Raw genomic sequence first — 23427 nt, forward strand, 5'->3', positions numbered from 1 at the left:
CCTTTTCCCGAGACACCTTGTCTTCTAGTTGGTTCCTTTAGCCTGAAACTAATCGGGTCCCGCTCACCAGTATGGCTAACTGGGTAAGCTTGCTCTCAGGGTTCACGCTTGGGATTTCCTGGACCATGTAGTGGAAAGTTCTATCCCCATCATTGCGCTAGTACCCTGATTTTGGAGCAGGTGGAGAATGGATCTTGAAGACACTGTCCTCGTCAGGTAAATTGTTAGGACGCCTAAAGCTCCTTCCTGACCTAGGGTCCACGTACCCCGTCGTGCCCTGGCCCCTGCTCGGTGATGGCACAAGGCCGCCGGCTGTCCTCCTCGACAGTCCGTACCCCTTGTCACGATCCCCTGTGACCGGGGTCCAGCTCCTACCAGGTCCAGACTAATGTCTACCACCTAGTAGCTCATGGAGCTCAGCTCATGACCTCTCCTCTCGAGAGTCACTGCTCAACTGACTGTCTCCTAACACTCCTGACCCCCCCCTTCAACCAACCCCCCAGTGAGCAACCCTATTCCACTCAGGCCGTCCAGTGGTGTGTCTGGTGGGTGTGGTGCAGTGTTCCTACGATTTTAATTAGCTTGTTCTTGGCAACACCAAAGGTGAGGGACCCGTAACCAAGGAGGATATGGATATTGCACAGAAGGGCATATTGTACAATATCCTGTGATGACCTGATAGGCCAGGACGTCACACTAGGCTCTCTCTAGTAGGTATCACCCACTTGCCTGTGTAGTAGGACTCTGTCGCTACTAAGGTGTCTTGCTGGACTTGCTCCCTTTTCCAGACACACACTCCCAACACTTGTCTTCTCTCCAAAGATGTCTACTTAACTGATTGAACCAGGAACCATCTCACACAGGTTTCTAACTTTCCATCCTCTCCCTGGCTGACAAGGTAATAACCCTGTCCTTTTCGAACAGGAGTCTACATAATTGTAAAAGGAAAACAAAGGACCTCTTGTGGCCGATAATTAGTACTGCAGTCCACAGGGAAATTAACACTTGTTACCACAGGAAAACATTGCAGAAATACAAACATTACACAAATACAAATGGTGTCTTCAGGGGGAATTTGACAGCCTGTCTATCACCTTGCAATAGCAGTTTAGATCAGTGGTCACTAACCTTTTTTACGTTGAGAGTCACATTCAGCTATAAGAGATGGTTGTGAGCCTCATCCAAATCCCCCAATACCTGTATAGTGACAGTCAAAACGTCCCCATAAACATCACACTGGGGCAGCATACTTACATCTAGGTGCTGCCACTTCACCCCATTTAGCATTCTTGCATCAAGTACTCCCACCACACCATCACATCCTGTTTCAAGCACCCCTCTATCTGGCAGTATCATCCTATCTCCAGCTTAACATATTCATGTCTCAACCTCAATGGCCAGTAGATACTCATCCAGATCTGCACGTCTTTGTGGTGCTTCCTACAAAAGTCACCATATGGAGACCTACTCTTCACACGTTTTTAGACATGGTGCTAATCCACCAAGCTGGTAGACACATCATGGGCCTGCAAACCACATGTGGCTCCAGAGCCATAGGTTGGGGACTGCTGATTTAGACTTTAGTAATGTTATCCATCCATTGATATATAGTAGTATGACACCACCATATGTTAGCAGTTGCAGATCTGCATAATATAGGTCCAATAGGTGTGCAATGGCCATGGCAGGGGTACTGCAAATCTACAGAATAACCACAACTAATAATAACAGGGAATAACAGGGACAGTGAGGGCCAGCCACCCGGAGCGGGGGTATCCTAAAAATTATGATACCCCCTGTTGACAGGAAGGGTAAGTGGAGGATTCAATTTAGTCCCCTCTAAGCCTCATCGAGCTATCGATCTATCGTTATTTTCCCTCACACCATCCTGTTTTTCATCTGATCTTTCACTAGCACATTGTTCATGTCCTATTTGCTATTTAAGACACATGGTGTCGTTTTTTAATTTTATCAATAAAGTTATATTTTTATAGAGGTATTGTCTAAGTCATGGGTCCCCAACTCAAGTCCTCGAGGGCCGCCAACAGTGCATGTTTTCAGGATTTCCTTAGAATTGCACATGTGATAATTTAATCACCTGCACAGTTGTTGATTCCAACACCCATGCAATGCTAAGGAAATCCTGAAAACATGCACTGTTGGCGGCCCTCGAGGACTGGAGTTGGGGAACCCTGGTCTAAGTGGTTTTCTGGTACTGCACATCTACCCCTGTTTGAATGGACAAAAGTGAATCTGCAGTAATCGGCAGTTGGTGAAGCCGTGCAGAGCCGCTTGCTAATTGCTACCATATCCAGCTAGCTAGCTGAGCCCAGCTGATTGGTGGAACTACCGGACGAATCTTATATCCATAGGTTAAGTCATCAATATAAAAGTAGTGGAACAACCCTTTGATAGATCAATCAAAACAAAGAACATTTACCCAGTGATTCAAGAATCCTTTAGGATCAGATGTAGGATTTCCCGTTTGCGATCCAGATATGTCCTGTGGTCTGGCTTTGGGGGTTTTGAAACAAGTGTGAACTTGACAAAAGATGCAGCAGAGTCATAATGTAAAGCTCCTTGACCCCGATGTATTATCTGTAACAGCCTCCCCCAATGTCTTTTCTACACTGATATATGGGCTGACAACTTACTGAGATTGTCAACTGTGCTGCATTTAAAAGCCGTGCAGGCGGTAATGTTGTAGGCAGAATAATATTCATAAAGATGGATCCTGACAGTTTACTAAGAAGCTCACTGGCGTATCACTGATGCAGAAAGCTTAATTTAAGTATAGGCTTCCAGTTCTCTATCACAGATGTACAATGCCAGATTTCATATATCTACAAAGATAGGATGTTTTTTAAGATTCGATTGCTTTTTTTAAGATTAATAGTAAGAAAAAAAAAGAAAATTAAAGTCTGTTTTATTCTCCATATTATAGCATCTAAATATACTGTCGTATTATATTCCTTCACACGGAAAAAAGCCTATAATTAATGCTCCTGTAAAACAGCAATAAATGTTATTATTTTATTATCTATGTCATTTGTGTTGACAATAAAAGTATCTGTGACCTTGAGGAACCAAAGTGTCCACTAAGACACATTTATAGTGTAGCCATAAAGATGAAACCGGGTTCCACCCAAAAATATATAAAAAAATGTTATATATAAGTAAATCAGAAGTTATAATAATAATTCAGGGTGAAGCGCTACCTTCTAATGTTAGAAATATCAATTCCATTCATTTAACTTTTGGCTGAAATATTCCTTAAAGAGTTTGTATAATTCTTAGGAGAACACGACTCACATGCATTTCTATCTTTTTGTTTGGAGGGGGGCGGTGCACTCCTGAATGATTGACAGAACAGACTAGTAGCATCGTCACACTGCTGGCCAAACTAAAGGTTCCTCCGATGCTGGTGCTGGGACTGGTCGGCGAGGCTGTACACCACTGTTGTTATGAGTCTGTATTGTCTACTAATAGTTGGAGGATATTGGGAGAATTTGCTTGGGCACCTTATACTGGTTATACTGTGTATACTTACATTGCTATACTGCAAATTCCCTATCTCTTCACTTAGCATGTATGGAGAGTATGTAATGTTGGTAACTATGTTTGGGCAATTCTACACTATGGCTGCATAATTGACAGTTTATTATAGTAATTATGATATAGCACAGCATATAGGCACACTAGTGAGGTTTAATAATGTTGGAATACATACTAAAGCGGGCTTTACAAGCTGCGATCTCGCTAGGGAGATCGCAAGCGATCGTACCCGCCCCCGTCGGTTGTGCGACACGGGCAAATTGCTGCCCGTGCAGCACAACCTCGCTTAACCCCGTCACATGGACTTACCTGCCCTGCGACGTCACTCTGGCCGGCAAACCGCCTCCTTTCTAAGGGGGCTGTTCGTGCGGCGTCACAGCGACGTCACGCGGCAAGCGTCCAATAGAAGCGGAGGGGCGGAGATGAGCGGGATGTAACATGCCGCCCACCTCCTTCCTTCCGCATTGCCGGTGGAGGCAGGTAAGGAGATGTTCCTCGCTCCTGCGGTGTCACACAGCGATTTATGCTGCCGCAGGAACGACGAACAACATCACTAATAAGCAGAGAACGATTTTTTGTTTCAGGACGACCTCTCCTCGGCAAACGATTTTGATCGCTTTATCGATCGTTTAAGGTCGCTCATAAGTGTCACATGCTGCGATATCGTTAATGACGCCGGATGTGCGTCACAAACACCGTGACCCCGACGATAATTCATTAACGATATCGTAGCGTGTAAAGCCCGCTTAATAATCTCGCTATAACATAATTTGTTCATTTTGTTCACAATAGGATAATAAATTAATTATTAACCTTGTTTACAACAGCCCTTTTATTACTCAGTATACATACTACTTCCATCTATAGATATCTTATACTGATCTATTATTACTGTACACAATACTTAAATGATTGTATTGCAAGTCAGTGATTATTACCCTACCTTATGGACGCTTTATTTTTCTATTTTAATTATAATGTGTATTAAATTAATTTAAATAAAAAACATAATTTTAATTATTGGGTTTTGTACCTTTTTTTTCGCTGTTGTTACTGTGTTAATTGGTGGTCCCCCACATAAGAGTGTTAGGTCTGGGTCAGTGACCTATAATAAATTATATAGAAAAGAGATTGTATGCATGACACTCCTAGCCAAGGAGACCAGCTACCTTTGATAGTGTCACGCTCCCGGTGTCCCAGCAGCCCTCCTTACCCACTGAGCCGGTTCCTGCATCGCACCACCGCTCCATACCCACTGATCCAGTCGTACCTGCATTGCACCACCGCTCTGTACCCACTGATCCAGTCGCACCTGCATCGCACCACCGCTCCGTACCCACTGATCCGGCCTCACCGTCATTGCACTGCTCCTTACCCACTGATCCACTCCACGTGTCCACCGGTCATGGCTGCCGCTCCCGCTCGTGCTCTCCTGTGTCCTGCTCCTGGTCTCATGAGTCTGACTCTGAGTATTAGCCTCATGCCTCTGTATAGGACCAGGCCGCGCCCACTCTCCTGGTTTTATGGACCCAGCACACCTGAAGCAGGATGTGACATACGGCTGTGCTGGATATATAAGACTGGCCCTTCCATAGGGGCGTTGCCTGATCAACGTGTCTAGAAGCTTTGTCTTTTGAGCTAGGTGTTCAGGCCCCCTGGTGCCGTGTCCTGTAGACTTCTTGTCTTTGCTCCCTGGTACCTGTGCCTGTTTCCTTACCGTCCTGAAGAACTCTGTGACTCTGCTGACCTGGTTATACCTCTCCCTGCCACGCCAGTGCTCCGGCTGCCGTGTACCCTGCCCCCCGGTGGGATACTCGGTCCAGTGGATCCACCTCCTGGGTCCATCCGTCCTCCCGGTCCTGACAGTTTGATCAGGCCATGGATCCCGCTGGAGCACAAACATCTGAGCTGGCCGAACTACGCCAGGAACTGGTGCAACAGCGTGACACCTTACACCGGATGCTGAAATTCCTGGCGTCCATGGACCACCGGTTATATACACTGCAGACCGCTGCCTCGTCTGAGTCCACGCAGCAACCAGTCTCCGGCTCCGAACCAGTTTCCGCCACGGCCTCGCAACTTCGCCTCGCTGCTCCGCCTCGCTATGCAGGGGATCCCAAGTCCTGCCGCGGCTTCTTGAACCAGTGCTCCCTGCATTTCAAGTTGCTTCCTCATTTGTTTGTCTCAGACCAGGCTAAAGTGGCGTTCCTGATGTCACACTTGGAGGGCGAAGCTCTAGCCTGGATTAACCCCCTGTGGGAGAATGAGGATCCAATGACCACTAACATCCGGGAATTCTTGCACGCTTTCCGAAGTACATTCGATGAACCCGGACGTACCACCACAGTGACCTCTTCGCTCCTCCGGCTACGCCAAGGGACCCTGACCGTCGGCCAATACGCCATCCAGTTCCGCACGCTCGCCTCTGAGCTGGGCTGGAACAATGAGGCCTTGACGGCGGCCTTTTGGGAAGGACTCTCTGGCCGCGTCAAAGACGAGCTTGCTGGCCGTGACGTTCCACGCACCTTGGACGCTTTAATATCCTTAGCCACCCGGATTGACCTCCGTTTCCAGGAGCGAACCAAAGAGGTATTCCGGGAGAAGCGACCACCCCGTCACGCCTTGTCCCCGCAGAGGCCTACCGCTCCTTTGCCCCTGCCTTCCTGTGACATGTTTCCGGAACCCATGCAAATTGACCGACTGAACCAAGCCAAGCAACGCCGTGCAGAACGGCTCGCCCTGGGCCTGTGCTTCTATTGTGGAGATGGGTCACACATGCTTCGGACATGCCCTGAGAAACCTGGTAGACCCCAGGCCCAAGGGATGGTGGGAACCGCTACCCTTGGCACCGGAATCCCCTCCGTTCCACTTACACAGACTGTCCAGGTGACGACGAAGAAGACCAGGTTCACAGCAGAGGCCCACATCGATTCTGGGGCAGCGGCTAATTTCATACACCAGTCTGCAGTGGACCGATACCAGATACCTGTGATCCCGCTTGCCAAGCCCCTCTGGTTCGCCTCCGTGGACGGCAAACTGCTATACGAACCTGTCCGATATACCACTGAACCAGTGAGACTCCAGGTTGTCCCTTTGCATACTGAGACCATCACCTTCTATGTGATCCCGAGGATGGCTCCTGAGCTCCTGTTGGGCCTACCCTGGCTTCAACTCCATGACCCTGCCATTAGTTGGCACTCTGGCGCTATTACGCGCTGGGGGTCCTTGTGTCATGACCACTGCCTACAGCCCGTTCCTCGGCCCCTGTCACCTGAGCCTGCTATGCCGCAGGAAGAAGAAGAGGCGACGACTCAGTCCAGCGGTGTACCACAGCTCCTGGCACTTGTGCCTGTGGTGCCACCGGACCCAGAAGCAGAGTCGACGCAGTCCAGCGTCGTTCCACCATCCCTGGCACTTGAGACTTTGGTGCCCCCTGCTACTGAGGATGACACACTATCCTGTACCCGGTCCGAGACGCCCGAACCGGTCGCCCACGACTCCAGTCCTGCTTCTGACTGTCTTCCCCTATCCGTTGCCTCCGTTGCCGCTGACTTGGGTTCTCCGATACGGGACATAGTGGCCATGAAAACGGTCCGGGGTAGGCAGTCCTTCCTGGTCGATTGGGTGGATTGCGGTCCCGAGGCTCGGTCCTGGTTGTCCCGGAAGTACGTTGCTGCCCCTCTTCGGCGCGCCTACATGTCCCGGCCGCGGGGAGGGGGGCTTCAAGGGGGGGGTACTGTCACGCTCCCGGTGTCCCAGCAGCCCTCCTTACCCACTGAGCCGGTTCCTGCATCGCACCACCGCTCCATACCCACTGATCCAGTCGTACCTGCATTGCACCACCGCTCTGTACCCACTGATCCAGTCGCACCTGCATCGCACCACCGCTCCGTACCCACTGATCCGGCCTCACCGTCATTGCACTGCTCCTTACCCACTGATCCACTCCACGTGTCCACCGGTCATGGCTGCCGCTCCCGCTCGTGCTCTCCTGTGTCCTGCTCCTGGTCTCATGAGTCTGACTCTGAGTATTAGCCTCATGCCTCTGTATAGGACCAGGCCGCGCCCACTCTCCTGGTTTTATGGACCCAGCACACCTGAAGCAGGATGTGACATACGGCTGTGCTGGATATATAAGACTGGCCCTTCCATAGGGGCGTTGCCTGATCAACGTGTCTAGAAGCTTTGTCTTTTGAGCTAGGTGTTCAGGCCCCCTGGTGCCGTGTCCTGTAGACTTCTTGTCTTTGCTCCCTGGTACCTGTGCCTGTTTCCTTACCGTCCTGAAGAACTCTGTGACTCTGCTGACCTGGTTATACCTGTCCCTGCCACGCCAGTGCTCCGGCTGCCGTGTACCCTGCCCCCCGGTGGGATACTCGGTCCAGTGGATCCACCTCCTGGGTCCATCCGTCCTCCCGGTCCTGACAGATAGATAGCAGCGGTGGCCAGTAACTGTCACAAACAGGCTTTTGCAAGCATCGCTGACTGTCATTGTGGTTTCAGTATCTGATTCTTTGCACTCTGCATTTTAACTTCTCTGATTTCTGTGATCAGAGCAGGGTCACTCGGGCGTTGACCCACAGACTTGTAGTTCAAAGGCAAGCTAGCAAAAATTAAACTCTGCTGCTCTGTTTGTTACTCTCCTTTAGTCAAATGCTAGGGGAAAGCCAGTCATATTCACTCTCCTCCTATATTTACTGGTAGGACACTTCCAGTAGTGCCAGCTATAGCTTGTCTTTACTTGTCTGAAAAGGTTTTTTGATCCAGGCTTACTGGTAGCTGTTATGCATTATTGCTGTGAGCAGTTGTAGTGTTAACCCTTGTTGTCTTTTGTTGCTGCCTTACTTATATTGCTTTTCTCCTTAGTTTCTTATTGTTTATTCCTGTGAGTTTGCAATGTGTCTGAGTTTTGGTTTTTCCCTGTCTGCCTAAATCTGTGTTTCCATCACACTACTGCCCCTTTCTTCCCTGAGGGGAAAGAAAAAAAGATTAGCTTTCGTCAGGAGTACGGCCAGGCACAAGACTAAGGGGTACTTTGCACACTGCGACATCGCTAGCCGATGATAGCGATGCCGAGCGCGATATTCCCCGCCCCCGTCGGAACATGCGATATCTTGTGATAACTGCTGTAGCGAACATTATCGCTACGGCAGCTTCACACGCACTTACCTGCCCTGCGACGTCGCTATGGCCGGCGACCCGCCTCCTTCTTAAGGGGGCGGGTCGTGTGGCGTCACAGCGACAACACATGGCAGGCAGCCAATAGAATCGGAGGGGTGGAGATGAGTGGGACATAAACATCCCTCCCACCTCCTTCCTTCCGCATAGCCGGTGGAGGCAGGTAGGAGATGTTCCTCGCTCCTGCGGCTTCACACACAGCGATGTGTGCTGCAGCAGGAACGAGGAACAACATTGTATCTCCTATTGGTGCAACATTATGTAAATGTCCGACACTGCACAGATCACTGATTTTCGACGTTTTTGCGATCGTTTATCGGTGCATCTAGGCTTTACACGTTGCGACGTCGTTACCGGCGCCGGATGTGCGTCTCTTTCGATTTCACCCCAAAGATATCGCAGTAGCGATGTCGCAACGTGCAAAGTACCCCTTAGGCATCTCCACCATTAGGGGTAACCCTAAGGACAGGGATAGCGTACGGCTCCCTAGCGTGAGGAACAGTATTGAAGCCTCCTGTTTGTCGCTATCCTGCAGTCACATTGTGACAGTAGCCAAGGATATGAGAAATAAAAGAAAAATGAAAAATCCCTCTGTTTTTGAGCAAGAGAGAATGTTTTTTTTTTAAAAAAAAACAATTGCAAAGCTGATTGTTTTAGAAGTACTTTGTAATTTTCTACATCTAAGATGATTAACAGTTATAGTCTAATCATTTTTTTTAAATTAAATAACTGGTTGTTTTCATTATGCAAATAAATGCCCGTTGTCTATGAATATCCTTGCAATAAATGTTTAGGTTCTCCCATAAGTAACAATTACTGTTGTGTATTTGAATGTTGCAGTAGCTTGTGTAAACCCGTCAGTGATATGTTACTACTGGCAAATGGTAAAGATTGACTCTGGATAATGTGATCAGATGAGTTTGTCTCTGTGATCTCCAGACGTGATGTCACGATGAACGACACATCTCCCACACTGCATTATAACCCACAGATGACTTTAGAAAAAAAAGAAAACTAGCACTTTTTCAAGAAATATTATGATAAATCGCCCTATCTGCTGTATCACGCATTTACGGAGGACTTTAAAAAAGATTTTAAAGGACATTGTCACCTTCAATAGCAGTTTTTTACATTAAAGGTATATAGGTTTCATAAATGTTGTACCGTTTGCCTTCTTTTGCCTTTGTCTATTGCTTTCTGCAGATTTGGGTAAGTGAGAATTCATCAGTGAGATTATAGTGATGGGGGAGAATATAATTCTTGTCTTCCTTCTTCTGAGCTTGTCCCAGCTGATTTATGACCACATGAAAGTTTGAGGTGGACTCTGTGGTCAAAAATCACTTGAGAGGATCTCGGATGAAGTAAGTGACAAACTCTCCCGTCAGAGCTCACTGATGAATCTCAGTTAGCACAATCTGCAGCCAGGAACATAGAGGCAAACAATGCAAAAACATTTTTATTGAAACCCAATTGCAAACATATTTTTAGTCAACAATATATGGATTTAAAGGGGGTGCACAGTGAAGATGTTATCATCTATCCATAGATCTGTAGCAGTCTGAGCACTAGGACCAGCACAGATGAGCAGAATTGGGAGCTTTTATCTAAATGGGGCGGCAGTACACCTGCTCCACCTGAGCGTCATTCATTCCCTATGGGGCTGCAGCGTGGCTTTTTCCAGTAGCCTCATAGAGAATGAATGCAGCAGCAATTTCGTGCCTGACTAACACTTTTTTTTCTAATGGGCAGAAAAGTTTGTTGTCAGGGAAAAAATTAAAACATCTGCACATAGATTTAATTCTCAGCAGTGTGCCACCCACTGATCAGTAAGTTATCACCTATGCTGTAGACAGACAATAAATTGTCTTCACTGTACAACTGTCATGCCAGTGACTAGGAAGTAACTGGATGGGGACTCCTAAGGAGACCCTCCCTGAGCTGACTCTCAAACCAGAGGTACGCTTGATGGTAGTGAGGTCTGAGCCACCAGCGTCTCCCTATCTCCTGTCCAGGCCCTGGTCTAACTCCCTCCACACCCACCAGACAAGATACAGACCAGAACAGTAGTCACAACCCCACAATGGACACAGACAAAAAGGGGGTGCAATCCGACTAAAGTACACCACTACCTAACACACAAGGGGAGACACAAACAGTAAAGAGGAGGTAAATAAAGAAAGGGAGAACATTACAAACAACCAGGTAACTTTCAACAGACAGCAGCTCAAACACAACCTACACACTCCTGGCCTAGCTGCAGAATGAATTCTGAATAACCAGCACCCTCTGTAGGAAGCAGAGGGCATTTATCCAAGTTGAGAGTGGTTATCAGTGGAAACACGTGAGGAAAGGTAAAGAGCTTGCTGCTGGCAGGAAAACTGACATTAGCCCTGTGCATGCCAAAGGAAAAACACATTTAATGTGTAGAGTCTCAGATGGTAATAAGAGACCCTGGGCCTGAGCCTGCCAAAGAGAGACGACCGTGACAATAACTCCTTTAAAGGGAATCTGTCAGCAAGTTTTGCTACCTCCTCTCAGAGCAGCAAGATGTAGGCAAAGAGATCCTGAATTCAACGATGTATCACTTAGATTACTGGGTACAGCTGTTCTAACACAACCAGAATTTAGATTTAGTCATGCAGCAGAGCTGAGAGAGCTGCCCCTGCCCACACCAGGCTCTCTATAGAGATTGTACATTGACAGTTAGGTGTCAATCAGAGGAAGGGGTGTGCCGGACTGCCATGCGCATGACATTGTAGTCCGAGCAATGAAAAGCCCTGCTGTGTCCTGCTGCTTAAACAACCATTTCAAATAAACAACAGATCGAACCTTGACAAGACAGGTATCCCTGAATTCTATGTTTAAGCCATTGCAGCATTCAGTCTTCAGCTTACATAGCAAAAAACTGCTGACAGATTCCCCTTACAGAAAAAAGTGCCTCAGAACAAGTCCATATCTTTTAAAGATACAGCTTTATTAGATTTGAAACTGACTTGTACTTATAATATACAGTACACAAGCTATACATTTCGGTATATCTGATTCTTTCCATTGGGAATAGCAGTAGTGATATACTACAGTAAAGTAACTGCAATACTAACTTGCTGTGGGGTCTTATTTTTATCTAATATATAAAGTTGAGTGCATGTATGTGTGTATGTGTGTGTATGTTTGTGTATTTGTGTGTGTGTGTATGTGTGTGTGTGTGTGTGTGTGTGTGTGTGTATGTCTGCTAAAGGAATCCACACCATCGCATTTACAATCAGAAAAATTTGCACAGACACCCCATGTGACTCAGGGAACATCATAGACTATGTTTTAAGGGGGAAATTTAACACCGCACCTTACAGTTATTCACCAAAAAAACTTCTTATATTAAAGTGAATGGAGCTTCGGGTCATTAATAGGAGCTGTGATTGGTTGCTATAGGCAACAAAGAAAATTCCTAGTATAAGAAGCTTATGTGTGAGGTAAGATATCAGTAGAGACAGACAGATACAGACAGACAGAGAAAGAGGCAGACAGGGAAAAAGACAGACAGACAGAGACAGACAGGGAAAGAGGCAGACAGGGAAAAAGACAGACAGACAGAGACAGACAGGGAAAGAGGCAGACAGGGAAAGAGACAGACAGGGAAAGAGACAGACAGGGAAAGAGACAGACAGGCAAAGAGACAGACAGGCAAAGAGACAGACAGGCAAAGAGACAGACAGGCAAAGAGACAGACAGAGAGACAGTCAGAGACAGCGAGACAGTCAGAGAGAGAGAGTCAGAGAGACAGAGAGAGTCAGAGAGAGACAGAGAGAGTCAGAGAGATACAGAGAGATACAGAGAGAGTCAGAGAGAGACAGAGAGAGTCAGAGAGAGAGGGAAAGACACAGAGACTGAGAAAGAGGGAGACTGACAAAGAGACAGTTACTATCCCGGGCATCGCCGGGTATTACAGTTAGTATCTAATATCTTATACCTTGTCTTACTTTATAGGCCAGACCTGCAACATACCTTCCAGTTTCAATGTGAACAGAGTGTAATACAGTCCATAATTACTTCTATATTTATAAAATCTAAGTATATGGCTTATTTTATCGCAGATTGCCACGTTGTAATACATGACAACAATGCAGAATACCGTCCTGTGACATAATATGATTTTGTGCCGCCCCAGTGACGACCAGGGTGCTCGGGTCCGGGGTAGTCATGGTTCGAGGGGTCCAGACCCGGGCTCGGCGGACACTCAAAACTGGAGAAGGGGTTATTTACAGGGAAAATGTCAGTGACGCCACCTGCTGGGTGGCGGTAATGGGAGTACCGCTGCTGCTGCAGTGAGGACAGGGGCAGATGGTGGGGAGCAGCAAGGTGACAGTCCCTCCTCAGGTAGGGAAGGCCCCAGAGCTCGGGTGATGAGGAGATGTAAAAGGCAGGGTGCAGGGACAGCCGTACTCACTGCGGTGGTTGATGCACTTTTTAGGCAGAGATAAACTGAGGCACACACTGTTCTTAACCAAGCCTCTGTGTACAGCTGCCGCTGCCTGGAGTATGTCCAGGTCCCCGGTACCACCGGTGTCACTAGTAGACCAGAACCTGCTTCCGTGCACTGTTTGTTAGCTGTGTGGGTCCCTATAGATTGAAGCTGTAAGGGCCAGTTCTTCAGTTTTAAGTGAAATCTTGCTCCTGTGGGCTGGCACTTGGGACATCAGTGGGTTGCTTTGTCTGGAAAACCCTGTCCCACGCATTGTGCTGATGCCCTCAGTCTCTGATCTCTAGGAAGGTCCCTGAAGGCCCCCTTACTCTGAAGGTTAATTCCCAGGACGTTGAATTGGCTCCTGACCTAGGGTCCAGTACCCCGTCGTGCTCGGTACCGGTCATTCTGTCAGTCCCTGAACCCGGTCACAGACTCCTCTAGTCCCGGACCACTGTCTGCGACCCAACTTCTGTTTTACTAGCTCCCCGGGAGCTAACACTCCAGCTTCTCTCACTTTGAGAGTTGTCCCTTGTATGTCTTAGTCACTCCAACCAGTCTGCCTGACCCCTAGGTGGGTGGCCCTGTTCCAGCTAGACCAACCCACTGGTGTGTCTGACAGGTCATGGTGTGAGGCGTCGGTTGGGATTTGTGGTGCTGATGGAGGTGACACCGGTTTCTGGGAACCTGGAACCATGGGGGTAGGCCCTGCACCCTAGGTAAGGAAGCTGTTCCCTGTAGCACCCTGATGTACTCAGGGTGCTACACATTCTGGTGCGTTTTGTTGGTTTGTGCAGGTTCATATTTCAATAATCACATTAAGACAAAAAGTTAAAGTTTATAATATTTGGTTTTGGTTTGGTTTTCATTTATGCAGCGTTAAAAAAAACCCCTGGTTATCATCTATGTGCCAGAACTTGTAAAAAGGATGACATTTTCCAATATGAAGAGCATTAAAATTAAGCAAGATGACATGTAACATCTAGGAACTTGTACTTTTGTTCTGCACATCAGCAGGACTAAAACACTTTATTCTCAAATACAACTTTTCTTTTCCTCTGCACAACATTTTACATTTAACATTCAATCCGACTCTTGCTAAACTCCCTAGGTGCTGGCTTAATGTGCACAATCCTTTCTCAGAACAGTTCATTGTATCTTGACAGTGCGATCCAATGGGAAATAGGCTGAATCAGAAGTAGAATTGGGAATACTGACAAACATCACAGATCTATGTGAGATGTCAAACCCTGTCTAATGGTGCTTTTCATCAGACTATCTCCCCAGGGTTTCTCCGCTCACACTCAGTGTGGTGCTCTTCATGCTTTAAAGTTCACAGAGTAACACGCAGAGCATCACAGTGCAGATACTGGCTATCAGAAAATGGAAATTGGAATTAAAAAGAACATGCATAATACTTAACTAAGCATAAATTTAAAAGTCTACATTACCATATCCTAGATGAATGTACATATTTTTTTACCACCTCAGCAAGAATCCAACACATGTGGCTGTAATCCCAATCACTAGCTCTTCTTGTGTCATATTAAGGAAGGTGATTTACCAGAAGACAGTAGGATGACTGTCCTGCTATCATCACTAGTTATTTTGACCATCCCTGTCCTCTATAGTTAGCCTGACCATCCCTGTCCTCTATAGTTAGCCTGACCATCCCACTGTCCTCTATAGTTAGCCTGACTGTCCCACTGTCCTCTATAGTTAGCCTGACCATCCCGCTGTCCTCTATAGTTAGCCTGACCATCCTACTGTCCTCTATAGTTAGCCTGACCATCCCACTGTCCTCTATAGTTAGCCTGACCATCCCACTGTCCTCTATAGTTAGCCTGACCATCCCGCTGTCCTCTATAGTTAGCCTGACTGTCCCGCTGTCCTCTATAGTTAGCCTGACCATCCCGCTGTCCTCTATAGTTAGCCTGACCATCCCACTGTCCTCTATAGTTAGCCTGACTGTCCCGCTGTCCTCTATAGTTAGCCTGACCATCCCGCTGTCCTCTATAGTTAGCCTGACCATCCCGCTGTCCTCTATAGTTAGCCTGACTGTCCGGCTGTCCTCTATAGTTAGCCTGACCATCCCGCTGTCCTCTATAGTTAGCCTGACTGTCCCGCTGTTCTCTATAGTTAGCCTGACCATCCTACTGTCCTCTATAGTTAGCCTGACCATCCCACTGTCCTCTATAGTTAGCCTGACCATCCCACTGTCCTCTATAGTTAGCCTGACTGTCCCGCTGTCCTCTATAGTTAGCCCAACCATCCCACTGTCCTCTATAGATAGCCTGTCTCAGTGTCTTCTATTGCTAGCCTGACCATCCTCTGTAGTTACATTGACCATCCTACTGTTCTCTATAGTTAGCCTGACCATCCTGCTATCCTCTATATTTATCCTGACCATCTTCTGTAGTTACATTAACCATCCTACTGTTTTCTATAGATACCTTGACAATTGTTATCTCCTCTATAGTTAACTTCACCATTGTTGTCCTCTATAGTTATCCTGACCATTTTTTCTGCTCAGCCCTTTAGTTACCTTGACTACCCTTTATTCCTCTTTAGTTACCTTAAGTATTCCGTAGTCCTCTATAGTAAGTCTGATAATCCTGCTGTCCTCTATAATTACGTTGACCATCCTGCTGTTCTCTATAGTTAGTTTGATCATCCTACTATATGTTATAGTTAGTTTGACCCTCATGCTGTCCTCTATAGTTACCCTGGCCATTCTGCTGTCCTCTTTATTTACTGTGACCATCTTTCTGTCTTCTGTGCAAGGTAAAGTAAGTTGCATGGATCATCAAAAGCAATGACTCCATAGTCATATAAGTCCTCACCTTCTACTGTCCTCTTGACAGCTTACAGAGCTCCGACTCAATTAATGGTCATATAATTTGGGGAGCAGAGATTTTAGGGGAAGGGGCAAAGGAGAACTGTCATGGCTCAACTCCGGGGATCAATCCAGTGACCTCTGGTTTTGTGGTCGGTTTCCCTTCTCTGTTGGACTACAGCATGTTTTGTATCGGTCCAACTGTTGCTAGTTCTCTTGACTTTCCTTTTCCTTTGCCTTGTCTTTCTGTTTTACTTCTACTCATGCTTTCAGTGCTGCTATATTCCAAGGTTGATGGATGTTTGGAGTCCTAGCTCCTCAGTTTAGGATAATCTTGCTGAGTAATCGCTTTTGCTTTTCCCTGCAGTTTGAGTGTGTGATTCCCTTTCTAGCATTTTCCCATTCTATTTCACTTGGGATTCGGAGGAGTTCAACTTATTTCATAAGTATTTTGGGGTTTCTTTCAGTTTCTTCCATCTACTCTTGAAAACTGTGTTTCCACGTTGCTAGCCATGTGTCTCACCCTCCATCTGTGTGCACTTCTTTTATGTTTATTGGTGTTTTGTGTTACACTTGGTTTATAGTTTAGGGCACAGTTAAGAACACTCAGCTGACATTGAGTGGGAGCACCATTGTGAAATTTTAGGTTGCTAACCTCCGCGGTCATATAATATGTATAGAGAAAAGAAAGGGGTTTTGCGCCGCGCTAAAAACCACAGATGCTGTAGATTAAAAAAAGACTTCCTTTTTATTTTTACAAATCTACGCGTTTCAGAGACATCTCCGTCTCCTTCATCAGGAAAAAAGAAATCATGCTCTTTTGATTTCTTTTTCCTGATAAAGGAGACGGAGATGTCTCTGAAACGCGTAGATTTGTAAAAATAAAAGTCTTTTTTAATCTACAGCATCTGTGGTTTTTAGCGCGGCGCAAAACCCGTTTCTTTTCTCTATATATATTATGTCATTTCGGCGCCACTGTTAAACCACTAGACCCTCATAAGCTTGAGAAAGGGGTTGTGACTGGCACAACCTCACCAGGTGAGTGTATTCCTTCTCATCATTTCTACCCTCATACCGGGTAAGACCCTATTTGCGCTTTCTTTCCCTCCTACAGTATTACAAAACCTCCGCAGTCAGGCAGGGAAAAAACAGGGTCAGGTTTGAGGTCCTCCTAGTCTGTATAGGGACCTGTGGTTACCATCTTCCTTGGTTTGTTGTCCCTGTGCGAGTGGAAGGGCTCATTCGTATCCTTCAGGTATATGTGTAGGGTCAGAGAAGAAATATTCTTTGCAATTATACATAGATTTTCTATGCGGTGCTATTAACAGTAGCAAGAGGTGCCAAGATCTCTTTGTGGTACCTGAAGGTTGGCACACTTTGATGGTTTCCTACTTAACTAAAAGGTGGCATTCAGGTTTTTAATTAGTATAAGGAAGCTCTTCAGTGTAAGCTTAAATCTGCATATTGCATTGATTTTAACGACCCCATTATTCAGAGTCAGATTTCCCATTAGCAACAATAGACTGCAATAGTTGGAAGTTCTGGCCACAATATTTGCTAGCGTAAAACATATTCCTCATCTGAGAATAGCATTGTAATATAGTGAAGTATGGTAATGTGGGCTGACCCTGTGACAATGGATATGCAAATAACCATATTTATGTAATTTCCATAAGCCAGTGCTTCCTAACCAGACCCTGGAGTTCCTTATAAGACATGTAAAGGCTATTTATACCTTTGCACACAATTGTTTTTTTATTGTTAATTTGCTTCTTAAATGCAAAATTAAGCAACTTTCCAAATAGTTTTCAGTAAAGATTTTCTGCCATTTTGCTGCTAGAGAGTTTGTTAGTTCTTTATCTGACCGGTCTGCAAAATGGGTACAAATCTGTGAGAGCTTCTTCTGCTGGCTTAGGCAAGGTTCACATTCCCGTCAATTTGTATCAGTCACAATCCGCGGCTCTGGTAAACAACGGAATCCGTTTGGCGGATGCCATTGTTTCCTATAAACTTGTATTAGTGGCGGATTGCGACTGATGACCTTGCGTTGCATCCGCTGCGTGGCGCATCAGTCGTCTTTGGACTGACCGCCGGGTGGAAACAACGCAGAATGTAAGGTTTTTTGGGCCATCAAAATTAACGCACCGCGCAGGAATCCGTCGCCATCCGTCAAGCTTGTAATGGATGTCTATGGTGCTGGATTCCGTCGTAATCCGTCTTACAACGGAATCCAGTGCTGGATTCCGTCATGCTCTAATAAGCATGCCCAGCAGGTTTGGCACACCCACTGGGCTGTCCCAAACACAAACGGATCACGATGGATCCGTCAAAAAACGGACGCACAGCGGATGTAACGGACGCGACAAATTAGTTTTTTCACAGGATTCCTGTGAACAGAATCCTGTGAAAAACACATCCGTTGCATCAGTTGCCATCTAAAAAACGACGGATCTGTCGCTGACGGACGGACATGACAGATTTAAAACAACGAAAATGTGAACCTAGCCTTAGACAACTCTATCTGCTTTCCCCCTCCCTTCATTCTGGGTTAGCAGCATGGAGGGGGCAGTAGTTTTATACACAAGTCTTTATAATATAGAAGGAGAAAAAGTATCTAAAGTCTCCGGGAAGGCAGACAAAACAAGCTATATACAGGAGGAAAGCACATGAAAATGAAATAAGTACAATAAGGTGTGTAGGGCTAGGAAGATGTCATTATCTCGAAAACCCATCCAGCCTGTATTACTGAAAGGGACACTCCCACAAGAGAAAAATTAGGCTGCAAACTGCATATCAAAAGGGTCTGAAAAGGAAGGAATGAATAATGCAGACAGAAATTTAGCTCAATTTTTATAACTAAAGGTTGCCACTAATGTATGAAAAATATATAGTTTTTCCATCTTAAAAGTGTGCATAGCTTTTAAAGGGAACCTGCCAGGTGCAATAGGCATCCAGAATCACAAGCAGTTCTGGGTGTATATTGCAAATCCCTGCCTAACCTTCCCAGCATCTACAGTCATGGCCAAAAATTTTGAGAATGCTACAAATATTAATTTTTACAAAGTCTACTGCTTCAGTTTTTCTAATGGCAATTTGCATATACTCCAGAATGTCATAAAGAGTGATCAGCTTAACAGCAATTACTTGCAAAGTCAATATTGGCTAAGAAAATGAACTTTAACCTCCAAAACACATTTCAACATCATTGCATTCCTGCCTTAAAAGGAGCAGCTAACATTGTTTTAGTGATTGTTCCATTACCACAGGTGTAGGTGTTGATGAGGACAGGGCTGGCAATCAATCAGTCATGATTAAGTAAGAATGACACCACTGGACACTTTAAAAGGAGGCTGGTGCTTGGTATCATTGTTTCTCTTCAGTTAACCATGGTTATCTCTAAAGAAACACGTGCAGCCATCATTGCTTTGCACAAAAATGGCCTAACAGGGAAGAGTATCGCAGCTACAAAGATTGCACCTCAGTCAACAATCTATCGCATCATCAAGAACTTCAAGCAGAGAGCTTCCATTGTTGCCAAAAAGGCTCCAGGGCGCCCAAGAAGGACCAGCAAACGCCAGGACCGTATCTTAAAACTGTTTCAGCTGCGGGATGGGACTACCAGCAGTGCCGAGCTAGCTCAGCAATGGCAGCAGGCTGGTGCGAGTGCTTCTGCACGCACTGTGAGGCGGAGACTGCTTGAGCAAGGCCTGTTTTCAAGGAGGGCACCAAAGAAGCCACTTCTCTCCAGAAAAAATATCAGGGACCGACTAATATTCTGCAAAAGGTACAGGTAGTGGACTGCTGAGGACTGGGGTAAAGTCATTTTCTCAGATGAATCCCCTTTTCGATTGTTTGGGACATCTGGAAAACAGCTTATTAGGAGAAGAAGAGGTGAGCGCTACCACCAGTCTTGTCTCATGCCAACTGTTAAGCATCCTGAAACGATTCATGTGTGGGGTTGCTTCTCAGCCAAGGGAATCGGCTCACTCACAGTCTTGCCTAAAAACACATCCATGAATAAAGAATGGTACCAGAATGTCCTCCAAGAGCAACTTCTCCCAACTGTCCAAGAGCAGTTTGGCGCCCAACAATGCCTTTTCCAGCATGATGGAGCACCTTGCCATAAAGCAAAGGTGATCACTAAATGGCTCATGGAACAAAACATAGAGATTTTGGGTCCATGGCCTGGAAACTCCCCAGATCTTAATCCCATTGAGAACTTGTGGGCAATCATCAAGAGACGGGTGGACAAACAAAAACCAACAAATTCTGGCAAAATGCAAGCATTGTTTATGCAAGAATGGACAGCTGTCAGACAGGATTTGCTCCAGAAGTTGATTGAGAGCATGCCAGGGAGAATTGAAGAGGTCCTGAAGAAGAAGGGGCATCACTGCAAATATTGACTTGCTGCATTAACTCATTCTAACTGTCAATAGAACCTTTTGGTCTCATAATATGATTGCAATTATATTTCTGTATGTGATGTAAACATCAGACAAACACAATTAAAAACCAGAGGGCAACAGATCATGTGAAAATATAATTTTGGCCATGACTGTAGTAACATAGATAATGAGATCTTTAGAAAATACTTCTAAGATCTTTTATCATATGCTAATGAGGCCAGCGACTAGTCACAAGGGCGTTATGTCCCTTGGCTAGTCGCCCCCCTTAGTATGGAAGCACGTCCCTGTGGGTATGCTAACATACTAATGAATGCGCAACGTCAGAGGCATGGTCGATATCACTGCTCTCTGCTGCCACCAACACTTGATTTTTGCTCAATGCGCAAGATTAGAAGTCCCGGACTTCCAGTCATATGTACTATGAAACTGGGTGTACGCGTCCCGGCTTCAAACTGGTGTAGTGCGGGGACGTTTTGATCGTGCGCAGTGAGCTGAAAAGCAACAGTGGCAGCAGAGAGGTGAGAGTGACCATTCCTCTGACACTGCTCACTCATTATTATCGACATGTTAGCACAGGGGTGTGCTTACCTGCTAAGGGCGCCGACTAGCCAAGGGTTTTAATGGCCTTGCGAATAGTTCCTGGCCTCATTAGCATATCATAAAGGAGCTTTATAAATGTTTTTTCTAAAGATCTCTTTATCTATGGTAGTGTATACAGGGACTACTAGGAAGGGATTAGTAATATGTACCCAGAACTGCTCGTGGTTCTGGGTGCATATTGTACCTGACAGGTTTCCTTTAAAGATTCTTCAAAGTAGCCACATGAGTTGCAACATTGTTACTAATCTAACCTTTATTGAAATTGGGTCCCATTTTCTTAACTAGTCATGCAGCGCTCCTCATTCAGCCTTTTATTCTGTCTGGATGATGATCCCATCCATAAGATGGTGGTAGATGGAGGGGCACGTCAATACACATGTCATTCAGATAAAGGGTAAATTGCATAGTGGCGAAAATATTATGCTTTTTGTTATTATGATAATGAAATCTCATAATAAACTCAGCGTAATCCTTTAATCCCAATGAAATGACGACTTTTCCTTCTTCTATGTGTTTTCAACAACATATTAAAGAGATTTATAATTTGTGCTATTCATGCAGAAGAAACCCTTAATGTGCCAACATGCTGGCAGGTATATACACGCTATAGGATGCAATTAGCACACAGTAAGGAGACGTTATTAAATGGACTATGGTTAATGTGTTGGAGAAACCTACGTTAAATCTAAAAATATACTAATAATTATAATACATCTTGATCTGTTCATTGGAGAATAGAAATATACGGCTTCTACTGATTCACATTAATGAGGAAAAGGGAACTGCTTAGATTATTGCTCGTTTAGTACTCACACCTTCCTGTCAGAGACCCGGTTATTTGGTATTAGAAGCAAAGATATAATATCTATTTGCACTAGAGAAGAGCTGGACAAAGTGTGGCCCATGACCCACATCCGGCCTTCTGCCTGTCCCAGTCCTGCCCGCAGACAGAGACAGCTGAAGGGCCGAAAACAGTGGACCGTGGGCCGCACCGTGCTCTCCCCCACCCACATCCCAATGTTGGAGTCACTGGAGACCGGAGTGTCAGGGGAACGGGAGTGAGGTGTGTATGTGTTTTTTTTCCTATGTGTGTGAGATCTGCGCCTATATTAGGACGGCTATGGGAGCTCATACTAATATAATTATATATATATAGGAGAGCTATGTGGGGTCTCATACTGAATATAGGTGGCTCATACTGTAGGGGCTACATAAGGGCCCATTCTGTATGTTTGGTGGCTCATACTATATCTAGGGGGCTATGTGGTGGCACATACTGTATATAAAAGGCTATTGGGACTCATACTGTATATATGAGGCTATATGGGGGCTCATACTATACATAAGGAAAATGTGAGGGCTCGTCCTGTATATAAGGGGCTATGTGTTGGATCATACTGTATATATGGGACTAAATGGGGCTCATACAGTATAAAGGGGGCTACGCGAGGGCTCATACTGTACATAGGTGGGCTATGTTTGGGTTCATACTGTGTATAAGAAGAATATTTGGGTTATCATACTGTATATAGGGGGACCGTGTGGGGGGCTTATATTGTATATTCGGGCTGTGAGGAGGGTCACACTATATGTAGGGGCTTATGTTTGGACTCATACTGTATATATGAGGGCTATGTGTTGGCTCATACAGTATATAGGGGAGATGTTAGCTTACTTAATTCTGCTCAATATTAAGTGATTTAATCAATATCAATATGAAATAATATTATAATTAATATATTAATATTGAGCAAAATTAATTTCAGCCTATTGGTTCGACTCTCCACAGTGACGGTCTCTCATGTGGCTCTTCAGATAAATTAATTGTCCACCCCTGTAGTAAAGGAAATAGGATGAAACATTGGGAACCAAGAACAAGAACAATCTCTATGCTTCCTAAGAAAAGATTACATTGACCCTCCACCTGTGGATTGAAGTGTGATTATAGATTTTTCGCGTATGTTCACCCTACCTGATGCCCTTCATTTGCCTCCTGCTGCCTCTTTTGCTCAGATTGGCATTTCTTTCCTCCTGCTTCCAAGATAGTCACTGCCGTAGCATGGAGGATGCAGTGGTCAGTCTAAACCAGTGGTTCCCAAACTCCAGTCCTCACGACCCCCAACAGGTCATGTTTTCAGGATTTCCTTAATATAGCACAGGTGATACCTTGATAATGATTCCATCACCTGCTCAATAGTAAGGAAATCCTGAAAACATGACTTGTTGGGGTCATAGGAACTGGAGTTTGGGAAACACTGGTCTAAACCATGGTTTCCCTGAATGTCCTGTCCCACGGCCCCAGAAGGGTGTCACATTTTAACCTTTGCTGTAGGTCCCCCTCTTATCTATATATACCTGTAAGTACTTATCATATACAAATCTATACACTAAGTACT

General features: G+C 45.6%; 1 protein-coding gene across 1 annotated transcript in view; it reads right to left on the bottom strand.

The window, feature by feature from the left end:
* The window catches only part of PLCB1 (phospholipase C beta 1), a 990679-nt gene that overhangs the window by 341738 nt on the left and 625514 nt on the right, over window positions 1-23427 (bottom strand). The gene's annotated exons all lie outside the window — the stretch shown is intronic.

Source organism: Anomaloglossus baeobatrachus, chromosome 3 (assembly GCF_048569485.1).
Source record: "Anomaloglossus baeobatrachus isolate aAnoBae1 chromosome 3, aAnoBae1.hap1, whole genome shotgun sequence".
NCBI classification, from domain to species: Eukaryota; Metazoa; Chordata; class Amphibia; order Anura; family Aromobatidae; genus Anomaloglossus; species Anomaloglossus baeobatrachus.